The sequence below is a fragment of the Salarias fasciatus genome, chromosome 19 (assembly GCF_902148845.1).
Source record: "Salarias fasciatus chromosome 19, fSalaFa1.1, whole genome shotgun sequence".
Lineage (NCBI taxonomy): Eukaryota > Metazoa > Chordata > Actinopteri > Blenniiformes > Blenniidae > Salarias > Salarias fasciatus.
This window is the reverse complement of record NC_043763.1, coordinates 20016206-20034728: the sequence shown is the minus strand read 5'-3', so window position 1 is coordinate 20034728 and position 18523 is coordinate 20016206. Positions and strand designations below refer to the sequence as shown.

Below are 18523 nucleotides of genomic sequence, written 5' to 3'. Positions count from 1 at the left end.
TGCTTTAACAAGGCCCCAGCAGAAATAACAAGCGCCACATTAACGACCTCACAGCAGCACAGACTGGTGCACTGTGACTCCCTCAGAGCAGTTTTTGTCATTCTTTTTTTTTTTTTTTTTTTTAAAAAAGTTAATCACAATAATTTTTAGGTTACGCAAATGCTGTTTCTCAGTGCTCCAGTGTAGCTGTGGGATGGTGTGTAATTTCCAGTGCCGTGTGTCAACAGTGTCGGGGGCTTGGGCGAATGTGAAATGTAAAGTAAAACAGAAAAATAGGATACATTTTTCATAGTTTTTAGCAACAAAAAAACCCAATACATTTTGAAATACAAAATGAAAATATTATTCAAAACTTTTCACTTATTTTTGGATATCACATTATTGAAATTTAGATTAGATTTTCTTTACATTTCATTGGATTTTCTTTCTTTTTTTGATCTCAAGCTTTCAACTCTCTTTAACCATTTTGACTTATCATTTTTGTTTTATTCTTGAAATATTAAATATTGTTTCATAGACTGGAATATGACTTCAGATTTATTTGCAAAATATAAAATCGCAATTTAAACACCTTATTTTACCAATAATGTGACTCTAAGATGTTGATCTTATGCACATACGTGGAGAGATGTTGTAGAATTTCTACTTTGTTTCACTTTTTCATTCAATGTGACACTGCAGCTGATCAATGTTCATATTCTTCCTGTTTATTTCTATCATGCAGCAATATGCCAGCAGAAACTCATAACTATAGAAAGAAATAAACTTCAATTGATTTCTAAAGAAAAAAAAAAAGTGGTTTAGTTGTTCCACTGACTGGAAATAAACAGAAAGATCATTAATCTGGAGTAGTTTGCCTTCTGGCTCCCATCACAGCTGAAATTGATTGGTTTTTATGTCTCGGGCCACTCGGGTGCTTTTGTATGTGTTTTAGTCCGTAATGACCTGAAACATGCTGCTGTCAGCAGTGAAACACTGAAAGCTTTTCACCATAAGGACTCCAAGAGAGTTCTGAGACTTTTCTGTGCACGTTAACTCTGTAAAATCTGGTCTGACTCTCTTTTTTGGTCTTTCTGATGAATGACTTTCATAAAGTCCTGTAATATTTGATGCATAAGAGAGAGGAAGCTGCACTACCTTGACAGACCTTCAGAGTTCTCACATGGCGATACAAGCTGAGCTTCGAGAAGGAAACGGGTCAGTGGGGCAGAGCTCTGTGTCTCAGGGAGGATTTTTGTCATTTTTACAAGGGACACCTTAGAACCGGTCCAGCTGTATTACATTATACCTCAACGGTTTCACTAAAAGGCGGAAAACAAAAAAGAGGAGTCTGAATCTTTTGTTAACTCTAAAACTTTGATTGAGTTATGGACTTTATGGCTTAAGCAGTATGTTTGGCAGATAAAAAGTATTAACTGGTACGTATGTTATAATCACTACTTGTATTGCATTCAGTTACCTACATTTTACCTGTTCATCAAGCTGTGCGTTTTAATAACATTATTTTTATTTATTTATTTTAACCACACCTTGCTTATTATTCACATATTTTGTCATTTCTGGTGCCTACTAAGAAGTTTCCCTACATTAATGTATTAAATACAAATACAGGATGAAGTTAATGCTTCTGAGACAGTATATTGTGAGTTGAACACATCCAGCCTGAATAGTTTCCATCTCCTGGATGATAGCACAATTTAAGCAAGATTTTGTAACGAATTTGGGAATAATTAGTTTCAGGAGTCTTGCATGAAGCTGGAGGTATATGAAATCCGTTTTATTTTTTCCCCAATTCCGTTATATTTTTTTCCCAAATTCCGTTTTTTCCGTTTTAATATTTTTTAATTTGGTATTTTGTTTTTTATGCTCATTTTTACCATAAAAAAAGGTGTCTGGTGAGTGGAAATGAATAAATGTCCACAATTTAAGAGGATATAACAGTCCATTTAATGTTTAAAGTCCTGCAACAAAGAAATACTTTTCAATTAGTCGCATGCGTTTTTGCGAGTCCAGTCCACAGTATGTTGACAGTATTTACAAAAAAGCTTTTCCCCTGAGGCATGAAAGTCCGTGTACTGTTCTGCTCTGTATTTAGCGCTTTAGCGTGGAGTTTCATAACTTTTTTGAATGTGTGAGAGGGGAGGGAGCAGCTGGCTTGGACATCGTGTTGTTGCGTCGCGTCTCGTTGCGGCTGGAACGCGCGTTCACATTTGTTTTCAATTGTATTTTGACGCAAAATCGCGGAAAGCATTTGGCGTTGTGAACGCAGCTTTAGCATGTTAGCAGCGCTGTGGAAGTGACGTACACGTTGCAGCAGCTCGGGCGGTCCCCCCGGCATGTTTGCTTTGCACTATAAGGTTCCATTTTCTCCCGAAAACTGAATTTCAGACCAGATTAGGACGAATTCCGCAATATTCCGCGTTTTATTCCAATTCCGTTTTTATTGGCCATTTCCGCGATTCCGTCCGCGATTCCGTTAACACGGATTTCATATGGCTCTACATGAAGCACAGATCATTAGACTGACCATTTTAGTTTATTTGTATTTTCCTGGTATGCAGACGCCAGTCTATGCTGGGCTGACGCCGCTGTTATTATGTGCACAGCCAAGATGTAATGCATGGTGATGCGACGGCGGTTACGACAGGATCAACAGACCAGTTCAATTAACTGAATTAGCATGTGCTAAAACCCATCAGCATATATTAGCTTTGAAGCTACCAAAGCTTTGCATGGAAGTTAAAACACCTTTTTATTCATTTTATTCTGAGAAAATCAGGAACTCCGTCTTCTTCTTCTTGCAGATTTTCGAGCTCTGTTGTGTGAATTGAGTGGAGGAAGAAAAAAAAAAAAAAACCCTAAAGCAGCTGCATTTTGAAGCCATTTGCTGCAAAGTGCATCGGAAAACAATTGGCCGCCGCTGCATTGTCGCACAGCCTCGCCGCCGCACAATGAATTGTAACCCGTTCGGCTGAAGATGTCGACCCCGATAGTCCAATTGCCCCCGAGCGAACACATTTGGGCTGCAGAGCACTCCCTAGACGACATTTCAAAGAGGAGGCTGTGAGGGTGTGAGGGTGGCGTGGGGGGCGGGGGGAGAGCGAGAACACGCTCCCGGGGAAGAAAAACATGGCGCCGATCTGGGAAACGATTAAATCCAGATTCCTACCGACAACATTTCTCAACCCCCAGAGGGGATTGACACGGGTAGCGGCTGGGGAAGAAAGACGGAGGGAGGGAGGGAGGGAGGGAGCAATGGAGGAGGAGAGAGAGAGATTATGAGCGAGAATGCGCTGGTTATCTTAATTAAATGGAAGTGCATTTTATCCTCCTCCTATTGATTTCTGCCAGGGGCACTGTGTGTATTTCAAAGGGAAATGCCGTTTTGGTGGCAGTTTTTTCCCCTCTCTCTCTCTCTCCCTCTCTCTTTCTCTCTCTCTCTATCCATGGCTGACGTGACTCTTGCAGTCAACAAACTACTGAGATACTCATTAAAGGGAGCAACAAAGCCGAGCTCGAAGAAACAATGTACAGCTGCCAGCCTCAATTTGGCTCATGCTTTAAAGCCACAGAGCTGCATGTACAAATAGATGACATATGATATGCATGAAAGAGAAAAGAGAAGTGCATATTTGCAGAGGTGTCAGCTTGCATGGATGCTTCCTGGATGGTGTGTGTGTGTGTGTGTGTGTGTTTGTTTGTTTGTGGGCGCCTCACCCCATGAGCGATCTATTTGTCAGTGCAGATAGCCTCCCGGTACCAGCGGGCAGGCTGCAGGTTACAGGCGGAAAACCAATGCAATTTTTTTTCCTTTTTCCTCCCCTTCTGTCCTCCCTCCATTTATTTTGATTTTAGGAAGTTAATGTTAACAGTTTTGTCAAGCGGACTGTGCTCCAGGCAACACTGCTTAAGTACATCTTTTGCAATTTAAGTGACCTGCTTTCTGGCTTGGGCTTTTTCCCATTACTGGGAATGACATTTCATTTAGACCCCATCATTCATCTTTTCCCACTCCAGGTTGTGGCCCCAGTCTCTCTTTTCCTCTATTTTTTCCTTCTGTTTCCCTCCCTTTATAACTATATCCTTATTTTTTTTTTTCTTTATTTATAATGCTGTAGGTGGACATCACACAAGGTCTGGGTATCTAATATTTTTTGAGGAAATTAAATGAATTCAAGATATATTCACAAAAACTGAAAGCAGCTTTTCTTGCAGGTTCATAGAATTCAAAGTGCTTCACAAATGACAGATAATGTGGTGAGAAAACATAACAGGCAAGGAAAACAGCAACGATGCAGAATAAAAATGAGCATTAAAAGATAAGAATATAAATAAGTGATTAAAAAATCAAAGTGGAATGAAAATGGAATAAAATATCTTTAATAAGACAACATGGAATAAAGGTAATATAAGGTAAAATGTGAAAATAATGAAGGCAAAGATTAATTGGAAAATTTAATTTGTTGAAAATTGAATTAAGTATTGACACATTTAAATAAATTATGTTTTCAGGGTCAAAGTCACAATAAAAAAGCCTGTGAGATTTTTATCCCATCAAGGATTATATCCACAGATGACTATGGCATGCATGTTTTATATAAAAGTATAATAAATAAACTCACTTTATATTGAGTTTTTGATTATATTATTCCTATTCTACCATCTTGCCAGCTCACATCACCATAATTATGTGAACAAATTAAAAGAAACACCTGTCATCTCAAATCTGTGCCCATCCATCCATCCATGTTTGAGTCTGAGGCGGGGGGCGGGGGGCGGGGGGCGGGAGCCTGTCCCGGCCGACGTCCCGGCCGACGTCCCGGACAGGCTGCAGGGTCTCCGTCGCACTAACACAGAGCGACAGTCCACAAATTCACACCAACAGCCCGTCACAGAGATCCTCACAATACTCATACTGTCCCATGAATGAGGGCCAAAATCTGGGATTTCTTTATTGTGTGCAACACCGGAGATGCCACTGAAGCATCCAGTTTCACGTGATGATACTAACGTTTTACCTTGAACCTTTTTGAGAGAAACAAGAATAGTATTGAAGGAAATCAGTATGAATTCCTTCATGTCAATTTGAAGCAATTTAAAGCTTATATAAATCATGGTTATTAAAATTTGAGCTGGATTGGTTTAAGAAGTTTTACAATCCTATACTTTACTTTGATTCTGAACATTTCAGTCATCTCCTGGTGATGTTGACCTTATTTCTCAAGACTTTATTTCAACTTTCCCTTTAAAAATTAATTGAGGTGGGTTTTTTTTAACTTTATCCTCAGTCTTTTGACTTTCATGTCAAAATGGCACAAAAGACTTTAATTTAGTTTATTGTTGAGCTTTTTAAAAATAGTGAGTGTCGGACTATGTCAAACCAAATGCACTGTTAAATGATCTTTTATTTTTTTGTGTTTCCTTTGTGTTTCATTGTTATTACTTTTATACAAATTAATAACATGTGATGCAAAAAAATAAAAAAAAACCCTAATCCCCAGCCTTTCCCCCTTATATTGTGGCCTTAATCCCTGCTGGATTGTGATCGCTGCACCACACGGCTCTCCTGAATCTGCAGGATGAACATTCATCGTTCTCCAGAGACCTTTAAGAAGTGCTCCAGTGGGACTGAGTGGATTACAGCTGAAATCATTAGCTGATCAACAGAAAAGTAATTGCTGCCCAACACACAGATCATTGATTGAAACGTTTGCGGTTTTGTTCATTGTAAATGGAGTCAAGCTGGCAATATTAACTGTCAGCCATGATCCACAGAGAGTGAATCGAGCTTTGCAGAGTTGTTAAGGTTTCTGCAAACGTCTGAATATATTCCCACAAAACGTAAATATTTTCTGGTGTCTTGAGTCGTCATTTTTACCCAAAAAAAAAAAAAAAAAACATTTTATAATAACGGTATTTGTGTTATGAAAATGAATTAAATCACAAGCTAAACAGTATAAACGAGAAACATGAAATATATTTGAACAGTGTCTGTGGATTCCCGGACTTTAAATGCCCCTCTGACCTCAGTGTTTGATCTCTGGGGCCGACAGGAATCCCTCTGGCTACATTTGGGGTCATGTTGTTATATGTACACACAGACCAGGCCGGCGATGCTTTAAAGCCATGATAATCAACATTATTTATGATATGTAGAAGTAACTGGTGAACATAAGCTAAAATTTGTATCTTATGGCATGTTCAAGGTTTAAAGTTGGTTAAAACAAGAGTACATTTTGTGAACTCTTAAAGATAGCTTTGTGGTGTGAATGAGATTAATCCCAGGTATAGATTCAAATAGTTACTAGATAACCTAATGTGAGATAATGAAGGCATGAAAAGAAAGAAGAGAAGAAAGAAATTCAGGATTTCCAGTAATTTTTTGAGTGGAAGTTTTGAAATCTCATGTATATTAAAATAAAGCATACACGAACAGAGGCTGAGAGTGTTGTTGTGGTAAAAAGCGAGCTAGCTTTGTATCGGCTGCAGAAAAGTGAATATTGTGGACATGCATCATTTTAATTTGTTCGCATGTTCATACGACAAATCGTGGGCCTAACACTGACCCCAGAGGTACTCCACCGTCAGCTTCACATGCTAATGGATTACAGGGATCACACGGCATGTAACTGACAAACTCCAGTCCAATCGTGGTTTTCTTCTCACTCTTTCGTTTCCTCTCTGTCTGCAGCAAAATGTACGTCATCCAGTTATGAGTGAATGAGGAGCTAACCTGCTCAGCCATGTCTCCATAAAGCGCAACACACTGCACCTCCGATACACACTTGTTCCTCGTCAGCGCCTCTAACTCAACCATTTTATTGGGAAAAGATCCTAAATTCCCCACATTGATGGAAAGCTGAAGGGACTGACGCGGTCTGCTTTTTGCACTGCACTTCATTTGTGCTCATTATCTCGGTCTCTGTCTCTCTAATCCAAGAATTCACAAAAGTCTCAGTCTTATGAAATATCTATAAAGACATAGAAATTTATATCTACACAAGCAAAAGATGTTCGATTCATAAGTAGCCACTGCCTTTTTTTTTTTTTTTTTTTTTCATTCAGATCCGATCCTGTGACACCGTGTGCCCAAAAGAGACAATGCATCGGGGCAAGATGTTCTCAAACCTTTGTATGATTTTATAAATCGACAGTGACTCTCCAGATGTGAAAGCTGCCCATGAATTAGAGACTAATACCACAGCATTCTTCAGATATTCTGGCTTTTGAACTGATAAAATGCCCGGCAGGCCCCGTTCCTCTTCACACTGTTTGTGGTTTCGTTAATCTGACTACAAAACAGTTTTCCATTTTGCCTCATTTGAATGAGCTTTGGTTTATAGTAGATTGCAGCACCTTTGGATTATGCTCACATTTGGCTGCTTCTTTGCATGATGCAGCTTTACCTTGCATTTGTGGATTGCACAGCGATCTGTTCGCAAACAATGATTCTTTTTGGAAGGATTTCTCAGCCTCTGCGGTGGTTTCCAGTACAGAATCCTGCTTTCTATGGCTCCAGTCACCAGCACACTACACTGACCTTCAGCTTTGTCCTTTCACACAGAGATTTTTTCCAAATTCTCTGAATTGTCATTCAGAGTATTGCATGTCATTTTTTTGCAAACTTGAGGAAAGATAAGCCACAAACGTTGTCTTTTTAACCTACTGTGAAGGCAGCCATGCTTTCACTGGATTCCAAAGGCTGCAAGTTTGGAATCTGACATTATGATTTTCAAGAAACTACACAAGCCCTTTTCCAACTTTACTAAATTCAGAACACACATGTGGAGTCTTGAATTCCTGAAAGCTGTCATGTGACCAGAGAAAGCAAGCTGGAAGAGTTCCTCACTGGGAAAGAGCAATACTGAGTGAATAATTCACACTCCTTCATGTCAACACCCTGTGGGAACCTCACTTCTCCCGTCGGGTACCTGTGCTCATTTTCACAGATGTGACAGAACCGTGCAGCGGTTTCCTCCCTCGCTGTGCTACATGTTATTGTCTGTTGATTATTTCATAGCATGTGTTTCCTGATTTGTGCAGTTGTAACGTTTTCCTTGCCCTCCGTGACACCACTCTGATTTGCATGCAAGCTTTGTTTTAATTCAGTTTAGGTCCTTGTTATTCCGTTGATTGGATTTATGTATATACAGGGTTGAAGCCCTGTAATGCCAGTAATCAACAATAACAATCAAACAACCGTTATATGATGAGCTGATCATCAGAAGATGTTGCATTAAGAAGAATTGTAAACATTGTAAAGAATTAAAAAGGTTCCTAAAACAGTTACAGTTACAGCTAATTACTTTCTGGGCCTGCAAATTCAGACGAGGTGTTTACCTGGAACAAAAGCTCCTTGGATGCACGTTGTGTTGATGTTCTGGAAGAAATCCCGTCACCCCAGCCTGCGTATTGACACGTAGAGCCTCACCTCCAGCCAAAAGGAAAGTTGAGCTCTGTTCTCTTCGCTATCTGAGGTTTTCAGCGCGTTTCCCCGAGTCTTTCGTCACAGTGTGGGCTCCTTCTCCGGACACGCTCTTACACCCGGGCTATATTTTCTGGATGTTTCACAGCGCTTTACAGGTCTGCCATGTTAACACTTGTAAACACATTCTCACTCTGTCAAATCTAAATGGACCTGCTTTCCGTTATCTCGGACTCTTGTCCATTTTCTGAGCAAATTACATTGAATTCATGTCATATAATGTTCATACATGATCCAAACCATCAGGTTAACCTTGTTCGCTCCACTTCAGCACTGCTGTTCAGTTTTATCCGACCTCTAGAGGAGGAATTGGGAATAATAGTCATTCTTATCTAAAATGTCTTATTTGTAGCTTTCACACTATCCCAGTCATTCCATGTTCTCCTCTTGGTCCAAGGGCTTTATGTTGCACACCCCTGAGTTATAGTTAAGACAACTGCATAGCATTGATATCTACTGTCATATTAAATTGCCCTGGGCTACATTATCTTTACTGCTCACACACATTTTTGTCGCTTTGTTTACTTGGATGTATGACAGTGTTTGTTTAGCTGTGAGTCTATGTATAGTTGATGTATTTTCCCGAGTCAAATGGTTTTTTAATGAGTTTTTAATGGGCTTCAGTCAGTGAGGATCACACAGAACTGCATCCTGGTCAAGCTGGCCGCGTCTCAGGGAAATGAATGTTTGCGGGATTGAAGGCAGCAGCATGAAAAACGAGCCGGTGGTGCGTCCAAACACCTGTCTGTTAGAGATTATAGATGCATGCTTAGAATGTCAAAAACAACCACATTAGAACTGTTTCTTTTTCTTGTGTCTTGAGTTGGGACTGAAATATAAAAAGCATTGCAACTTTGTGTTACAGTATATGTACTCTACCTTTCAGTGTTAATCGCCTGGTATATTCATCTGTAATGTGTCACTGTGTTTTGTTTATTAGTGATCATGTATGTTTTTTGTGTATTTTTGTTGAGCATGTAAAACACAAAGTTACACTCTAAACTGCGAGAATCAGCAAAAGTCTTTTGAGGACCTTGCTCACTAGTTTGGACCTGCAAACTGTATTTATATGTACCGGCTGCTGTAGATTGGTGTTCTCTATGAATTTAAATTAAGGTTTTGGATGGATGGTGACACTGTTTTGAAAGGCTTAACTTCATGTGAACTTTAATACTTTGCACATTTTCCTCTGGCATAAACTGGCACTTCGCACCTCAGACTGTATTATTTATTGAATTTTCATCTCACATTAGTATTTAAAAAGCTAATTGTTATTAATTCACATGGATTTTGGCAGATGACTGAATTAATTAGAAGTTTAGATAACAAACCCATATTCATTGTTTTGTAGATAAAACAGTAGCACTCATGTTAATGTTAGCTTTGGTTTGGAAACAGAACAGTCACAGTGAAGAAATATTTTTTCTGCGCTGTACCTGCAGAAAACATTGAGAGTAATGTTGTTATGGCTGTTGACTGTGGCAGTTCTGCGTTTCCGTTCTTTGGTATCCATGATCACGGCTACATTTTTAGCAATTAGGTGATACTGACGACTTGAATTATCTTACTGACACTGCCGTTCAACAGCTGACGACAATGAAACTTTATATCCGTCTCCTCGGTTGCATGCATCCCAGTCACTCAGCGGAGATGTGTCAAACGCATCGGAATGATCGATATCGCATAGGTCCTTAAAGGAATGTTCTCACATGCTCTAAGAAACTTTTAGTGCTAAATTGAGCCTAATTGCAGAGGAGATGTGCCATAACATATCATCAGTACACTGTCAATCCTCAGGAAGTCACAGGACGTCAACCGATTGCTTTTAGCTTTTTAATTATAGTTTTTTCATGTTTTGCTTAACTGCATCAAAAATTTACCTAAAAATCACTAAAGTCGTTTCTTCAATCACTTCAGCATCTCAATCTACTGGCCTTGATATTTTCTCCTGAACTCGACGTGTTCATCCACCTTCCCGTGTCTTCTGAGCAGAACACACACCCATCCTGAGATGTGTATTCCCATCTGTACTTGGAAAGGCTTTGATGTGCTTCAAGAAATGGATTCATTATCGTTCTATAGTTGAGCCACATATTTTCTCTGCATCCATTATGTATCTGCCGGCAGGCTGGTTGGATAAGCAGTGTGGAATTATGTAACCCTCCTCGATTTGATGAGTGCGGTACTGGACCGCAGTGTTCTGCACAGAAATGTGGTCGATGTATTTACCACTTCATTTCTGACTTTCTTTTTTTTTTTCTCTCTCTCTCTCCCGCCATTGTTGTCAGGACGGCTTCTCCGCTCGCATTGATTGAGATGAATGTGTGTGTTATCCAGGTGGTCTCATGTCTGGATCACAAGAGCTTTATTGGTGGAAAGATGATGGAGCGAATATTTTATAAGAGTCCCTGAGTGAAAAAGAAACATTCACAGATGGCTGGAGTTCATTTCCACTGAGGGTGTGGCGACAGAGAGAGGACTGCGAGTGCACCGAAATGGCGTTTGCATACATTTTCTTCTTGCTCAGCACTCGACAGACGCAGTACGCCTCTCTCCTCATCTTTTTCAGCTTTTGCATTGTTCCACATGGCTGAGTTCCAATGATCATCCGATTGCCTTTTTACTCGACCATAACTGCAGCAATCATAAAGTTATGACGGAAAAAACGCTGGATTTTTCTTGAAGAGAGAAAACGCTGTGGTTTTACCCTGCTCTGCGACGCTCTCAAAGCCAGACCGGCTCCTATCAAAAACATTTGACCCCAGAGAGGAATTATGGCTTTATAAATTGTGAAATGGAGAGGAAAAATAAATGGAGAAGCTGTGTTTCAGAGCTGAAGGTGACCTCCAATCTTTCAACATTGTGGCTCAGCAAATTAGAGTGTTGGCGCTATCAGATCAGGAGGAGGGCTAAGCGGATATACACTCCGCATCAGGCTGGCTCAACATACGCAAGAGGTGAACGCCTATCGCTGACTGATCTTGCTCCCAGATTACTCTATTTCTTATAACTCCCCATCAGCATAATTCAGCCACCTAAATATTCCCTTTGGCCTTCAGAATTAATGCAAATTCCCTGAGAGGAGGATGAGTGAAAAAGCATTTATGCTGTGTACTGTAATAGGAAATTAGATTGCTTTTTTGTGACACACCTCAGGGCGGTGCGCTGGGTACACTAAGCTTTTTATTGCTCCGATAAGAAAAGTCCATTATGTCACATGCAGAATGCTTATTACCGCGAGCCACTGGCTTTGATGCCCCCGAAAGCTGTGAAAACTTAGTTTTCCAGAGATCATTGGACAATCAGTCTATCTGTGTGTCCAGGGAGACTTCAAACACATTTCACCGTGTAACGCTGCGTAGCAGTGACAATCTCTCACTCACATACGCAATGGTGTTTTCCCCCGATGTGCAGTACTTCATGAATAATGATGATGACAGTTATTCTTATGTACAGATCACTTTTCAAACATAACTACAAAGTACAATTATACAAAAACAACCATAATGTTAATTTAAAAAAGTATGGAAAATAAAATTAAATGAATCTGGAGATCAGGGAAATAATAATGGGTCAAGATATTATGACATATCATTTTGTCCAAAAACATCATTTTTAAGATTAGACTGGTCTCATTGTCTTCATTAGTGTTCTTCTCTGTTTCTACATGATACAGACAGCAGGTCTCTGAGTCCATCCAGCTGAGTGGATGACTGAGTTACAGTGTGGAGTTGAGACGAACAAACAGCTTGAGGGCCTCAACACAATCAATAGTATCTTAAAAGCAAATATGTAGCAAACTAGCAGCCCGAGTGTGTCGTGTTCACATTTCTAATTTCTGAAACCCATCAGACTGTGAGGAGACGGATGAAGTAGTAAAGACGAAAGGCTCTAAGATTTTCACTTTCTGGGTTTAGATAATTTTTTCACCAACTTTACTGGTGAGAAAAAAAGGACTGTGCAATCTCGAAAGGATGTGTAAACCAATTTTTAAAATTTCTTTGAATAATTGTCCAATGATACATCTAATAGGTCAAAGTATCTTTGAACCCCAAGCCGCTCCCGGTGGATGGGGCTTTACATTGTGAAGCACTTTGTGGGCTGGCGATCAGTGGAAACGCAGCACATAAATATGAACTCCTTTAATTATTAGGATTCTTCTCTCTGCTGCAGCTTCATCATGAACTATGTTTGCTTCAAACACCTTAGAGATGTAGGACATAATCAACCAACTGATGAAAATGTATTCAAATATACAGGGTTCGAGTTGTACTTTCCGCCCAGACTCTTCCAGAACCGTTTTCGTAAGTCTTCACTGGGACAGTGTTTTGTTCACGTCACGACTGACTGCCCCGGTGACTCACTGTTGCAGGCAGCAGTCTCCAGCAGGATAGTGGTGTGCCGTGAGTTTGCAGATTTCCATGTAAACAAACCCTGTGATGTTTTCACACTGTGCTGCATGTGTCACCCTTCCTTTCAGCATATCCCTCATCTGTTGCTTCCCCCGTCACGAGAAGCTGCCGCTCATTCAGATTTCTCAGTTCTCTCCAGTTTGTTTGGCTTTTGCCTTTTTTCCTGAAAGGCGTGGCGCAGGGAAGGTTAGGGTTAACCCACTCTATATCTGCTGCTGAATTGGTTTGTCATAGGGTAGAAGGGAGAACTGCCTGATTGTATTTGCTAATGAGCACATGACTAACGGCACGAGGCGGACAGGCAGTGAGAAGTGCCTCTTTTACAGTGGTATTGATTCTGTGTTTGCTTTCCTGAGTGATTGAACGGAGTGTTAAGTCCCTACAAGCACAAAATGAAACGTGATGCCATGGAGTCCAAATCTCTGGCGGAGAAAGTTATCAATCTTAGGCTCATTTTACATGACAGCGTTTTAAGTGAAAAGATTTTTTTTTTTTTCTTTTTACATTTTTAATCAAGAAAAAAATTTGGGTTCACATTAAAACTTTTAGAAAATTATGTGAAAATTGTGCTTTTTTTTTTAACCTGTATGGACAAAAACAACATGAGATGTATCTGTAATATTTGGGATGTAGAAATAAATTGAGCATGTGCGTTATTTTCTGTTCCCAGGGCTGCTTTAATAAGGCGCTCTGCTCATTTGGAGGCTTTTTCACCTCTGCTGCTCTGCTGCGTGTCAGGTTAGCGGACTGTGGCGACGGCTCCGGCTGTCTGCCTGCTCGGGGTTGCTGAGCGGTGTTTGGTGAGCGCAGAAGGTGGAGAGCTGCGGTGTTTTGGCCTGGGCTCCTCTGGCGCCGCTCCGCTGTGGGTGTGTGTCACGGTTAGTGAGGTAATACGGCGTGAACACGAGAACTGGAACTAGTCAAGCCTGGGACCTTTTCCAAAGGCGCGCACATAAAAATTCACGCGGTCTCGGTGTCCTTTTTGGAAGCGTACCAAGCAGGAGGTGGTCCCTCCCTGACTCATGTCTGCAAACAGCAAGCAAACCTCTGTCGGTGCTTTTATTTGCTTGTCGGTGATTGTCACTTTTAATTTGCAAATATGGGAGACGATTAGATTAGTTTAATTTCAGGTTGTCTTGATATTATTCAAATGAAATCCATATTTAATTAAAAACCAAAATAGGAGAAACAGAATGTTTCAAAAGGTTACATTAAGAACAATAAGTTAGGAACAGGTATAATTACTGAATGGTTCACCTGAGAGCAACTGAACCATCTGCCTGGATGAAGACAACACTTTTTTTTTTTCTTTTTCGGAGGGGTCAACAACGTCAGCAGCATGCCTGGAATAATGGTGGAAGAGTTTAGCTGTTATTTAAAGTCACTTTATTTACTAGCAAAGCGGAACACAGGTTCTTTGTCACAGGAGTCTTTGTCTCTGCGCTGATCTAGAAACTGTATCTCTCTTCTTTGTCAAGCATCTGTGTGTGTGTGTGTGTGTGTGTGTGTGTGTGTGTGTGTGTGTGAGAAAGCCAGTGTCAGCACAGTGGGTTGTACTGCCACATCTGGCCCTGGGGCCTGTTGTCTGCATATACAATATGACACGTGTCAGAGCGCGCACACACACACACACACACACACACACACACACACACACACACACACACACACACACACACAGTATGCATGCAAAGAAAATCTGTCGTTATTGCGTCCTGCCTCAGGTTTTGTCGTTAAAGTGGTTGAGGTAAGATTTCGTTGCACCGTAACATGCTGAGATTTTCTGTTAACTTTAAACATCGGATCTTCCAAACACAACTTCATCGTGTCACACACATCAGCTGGACCAGTTTTTTTTCGAACATTTTACTGCAAATGCTAATGTGAAAGTGTCCCGCTGGTATCATTTCTATAATGTTCAGCTCTATACTCACCTGCAGAGCTGTGCAGCTTAATCCAAGCTGCTATAGGGCAAAAGGCAGGGGACACTGTGGACAGGTCGATAGTCCATCAGGCTTTCTGCACACCCCCTGGGTCTGACTTTTGGTGCTCACGTGTTTTTCTGGCGATATATATTCTGTAAGCGCTTCAAAATATTCCATAACGTGACTTATGCTTGCGGGGAGCGAAAGTTTGCAGACACTGACGTTTATCGGGAGTCACTAAAGTTCAGAGCCGTTTGTTTGATTCCAGCAGCTCAGCATGCTAAGGAGCTAAAATTAATTCTCCTGCCAGACTGAACGGCCAGACAAACCTCTCCTTCTCAATCAGCTGCTCCCATTAATGACTCAACCTGATCTGCTGCTCGCTCCTATAGCGGCCAAAAATAACCAAACACTGCTGAATACTGCAAAAAGAAAAAAAAAAAAAACTGCAGCTGGCATTGCTGCCAAAAGCTGAACAGTGCACCTCATCCAGACTGGAGGTGCTGACTCGCAGGCTGTCGTCTTATGGGTTTATTTACTACACTCCACTGGAGTGAGCGCCAGACATTTCAGCATGTTAAGAAACCCGGATGGCTCTCTCTGGAGCTCTGCAAGTATCTGATACAGTTTCAAGTATTTGTTTTTTTGTTTGTTTCTGAAAAAAGAATCAAGTGATTATTTCACACGGAGATCACCAGTTTCTTATTTACTACACACACAAAAATGTGTCTGTTACTTTGTTAAACTCCTGCAGTTTTAGGTTTATGGACCAGATCTACTTGACTTGACTTCCATTTACAGTTTCAGTTGAGTGTTTTCTCTTTTCCAGGGATGCACAGGTTGCAGAACAACTTCATCACATGTTCTAGTTACTATCATGAAAAATAGTTATTCCTCAGTTTACAACTAGCTGGAAAATTATTCACATTTGATGAACAACACATGACAGCCCTGAAATTTGAAAAAAAAAAAAAAAAAAGAACATCAAATTTGAAATGATATCATGCCCCAGGTCACCATGTGCTTCACAGCCTCCAGATCGCAGTGGATTTTTATTGCACTATTAACATCTTCAGAGGCGTGACACATTAGGCCACTTGTAGCTGGAACCCAAAGATCGAGCAGCTTGTTCATTTTATGATCAGAATAACTTGTTAAAATCTAGAAATTGTCTCAGATGTCGACACGGTTCCACACCTTAACTGACTCACCACATCAAACTGGCCGTTTCTGGCCAGCGGGCCGTATGTTTAACACCCCTGATTGAGACTGGTTAGGCTATCTTGCTCATCTACAAATACACGGATTGTTATGACACTGTGTGAGTACATCCAACGATTCACTCAGAAAGTTCTACTTTTATGTTAGTTAAAAGCCATGTATAGACTAATTCATTTCAAGCTGTCGCTACATCTCAGTTATAATGGGAAAAACTGATATCAGTTCATGCTAGAGCATCATGCACTTTTATGGTTGCCTTGAAAATCTCCATCTGCAGCCTTGTTTTGCGACAATATCGCATCGCACCACCTCAGTAATGACGAGCTTGTCATTCCGCCTTCAATCTGGACAATCAGGTGTATTCATCTGACAAACCACTCGTTTCCTAATCATCGGTGTCATCCTCATCCTCCTGCTCGCTCAGATGACTGGTTTGTGTCTGGAGACATATCTCCGTTGTGATTGGGAGAACTTGTGTTCATCGGTTGGGTGAGGATGAACGCCGGAGTCTGGTTGGTTAAGTGAAAAGTAGAAACCCAATCATACATTTTCTTTGCTGCCACTGTTGCTCCTCTATATCACTCTGTTCTTTTGTTGTAATCCTTCTCTGTTCTCCAGCTGAGTTGCTTTCTGTGCTGTTCGTTCCCGATAGCGACGTCCAATTAGTGTCCTTTGTTTTTTTTTGTTTCACATTTATTTAAACTTTCGCCAAACTCACAAAGCTGCAAACAAATCCATCTCCTCCGTCTGGCTTGTGTGTCTTGGATTACCGTTTTCCCATTGTGTGTGTGTGTGTGTGTGTGTGTGTGTGTGTGTGGCGGCGGTGGCAATTGTTGCTATTACACAGCAACACTTCGTTGTCCTCTCATTATTCCGTCCTGGGCGAGACCTCCGTGGACTGTATCGGCGACTTCATCTGGTGTCGGGCGGCGGTGACAGGGGCTGCCGCTCCGCAGACATTATCTTCATGTGACGGTGCTGCGGGGCTGAACTTGCTCATGAGAGCTATTTATGTGTCTGTCTGATCCAATGGCTCCGAGTATACACAACCCGAAGCGAAGGCCGTGTGTTGTGGGGTTGCCCAGGTTTCAGAGGTTGATTGAAGCACACAGTCCAAGGAGGTAAATTAGCCCAATTGCAGAGGGGCAATCTGCAATCAGCATTCAGCTGACACACACACACACACACCCACCCACTGATGAAGCGTGGTGTGTGTGTGTGGTGTGTGTCTTTTATTACTGATGTGGGGATCTAAATCAGCTTAGAAACTCACAAAAAGGTAACGATCATCTTTGTAAGATCCATGAGGATAATTCCAGTGTTAGATTAAATATTAGTTATGTCTCTACTAAATCTGAAGTAAATGAACATTAGCCAGTGTTTTTTATGCACTGGCAGGAGACTTCTGTCCCTACGAGGACTCATGTTACTCTGCAGACAAAGACCGACGTCCCCTTTAATGGAAAACATTATATTTCAGGTGAATACGTGATTTGAAGTGAAGCCAAGGTGAGCGTGAGGCCAGTCCCGGCTGTGACTGAGAGCTAGTCTTCAGGAAATGAGTGTCCGTGGATGTAAAGTCCCCGGTAGGCATGGCAACGTTAAAGCATGCGTGCGTCCGTCTGGGGGACGTTTCCATATCTAGGCCGGTGGCAGGGTGAATTTTAAAGAAGTCCATTGATCCCAGTCTGATTTCATTACTGTCACCTCTCCCTACAAGGAGCCACACGGCACTCAATTTAGATCTAATCTCTCCTGCTTCTCTGTGGTCCGGCCCGATGTCTGTTATTTCCCGCTTTAGTAGCTCATCATCCAGCCGTGATTGAAGTCACAGCACAGTTTCTCACTCAGTCTTTTTTGTGTGTGTGTGTGTGTGTGTGTCTGTGTGGGGGATTTACCTTGAGCATATTGTGGCAGCACTCTTTAAAATTTGCCCCTGTTGGAGGAAATAATCCTCCTTGATATTTATAGTATAATCCAACATTACACATGTTTTTGCGATGCTGAGATTAAATCAGATGACAAATCAAAAGGACAGCCGATGTTTGATTCCTGCTGTTAAGGTTATTGGGTTAATTTGATTATTGTTTTATGCTTTGGGGGCATTTCTGCATCTATCAGAGCTAATGGTTGCTCCAAATTAACCCAAAGGTTTTTATGAAAGGACAACCCAGGATCACAGCAGCAACAGCATGGCTCACTGAAGACGGAAGAAAATGGAAATAAGATGATGCATTTATATTTCTCTGGATTCCTGTCAACGCTAGGAGCCACATGTCTGCCTCTGCTTTCCTAAAACATTACAGCGAAGCCAAAACGTGGATAACACAGATGACGCCGATCCTCAATGAAACTCGGAGCTAAATCAGACGTGGACTTCATCCCAGACCACTGACCCGTCCAAAAAGTGCTAAATCCAAACTTCGCAAGTGCACACCTGTGCAGTCGTCACATCTGCATGCGGTGCAGACATTTGGACA

The 18523-nt window shown here is 41.1% G+C and overlaps 1 protein-coding gene across 8 annotated transcripts in view; it reads left to right on the top strand.

Moving 5' to 3' along the window:
• nrxn3a (neurexin 3a) overlaps nt 1-18523 on the top strand; it is a 143719-nt gene that overhangs the window by 27045 nt on the left and 98151 nt on the right. The window lies entirely within an intron of this gene.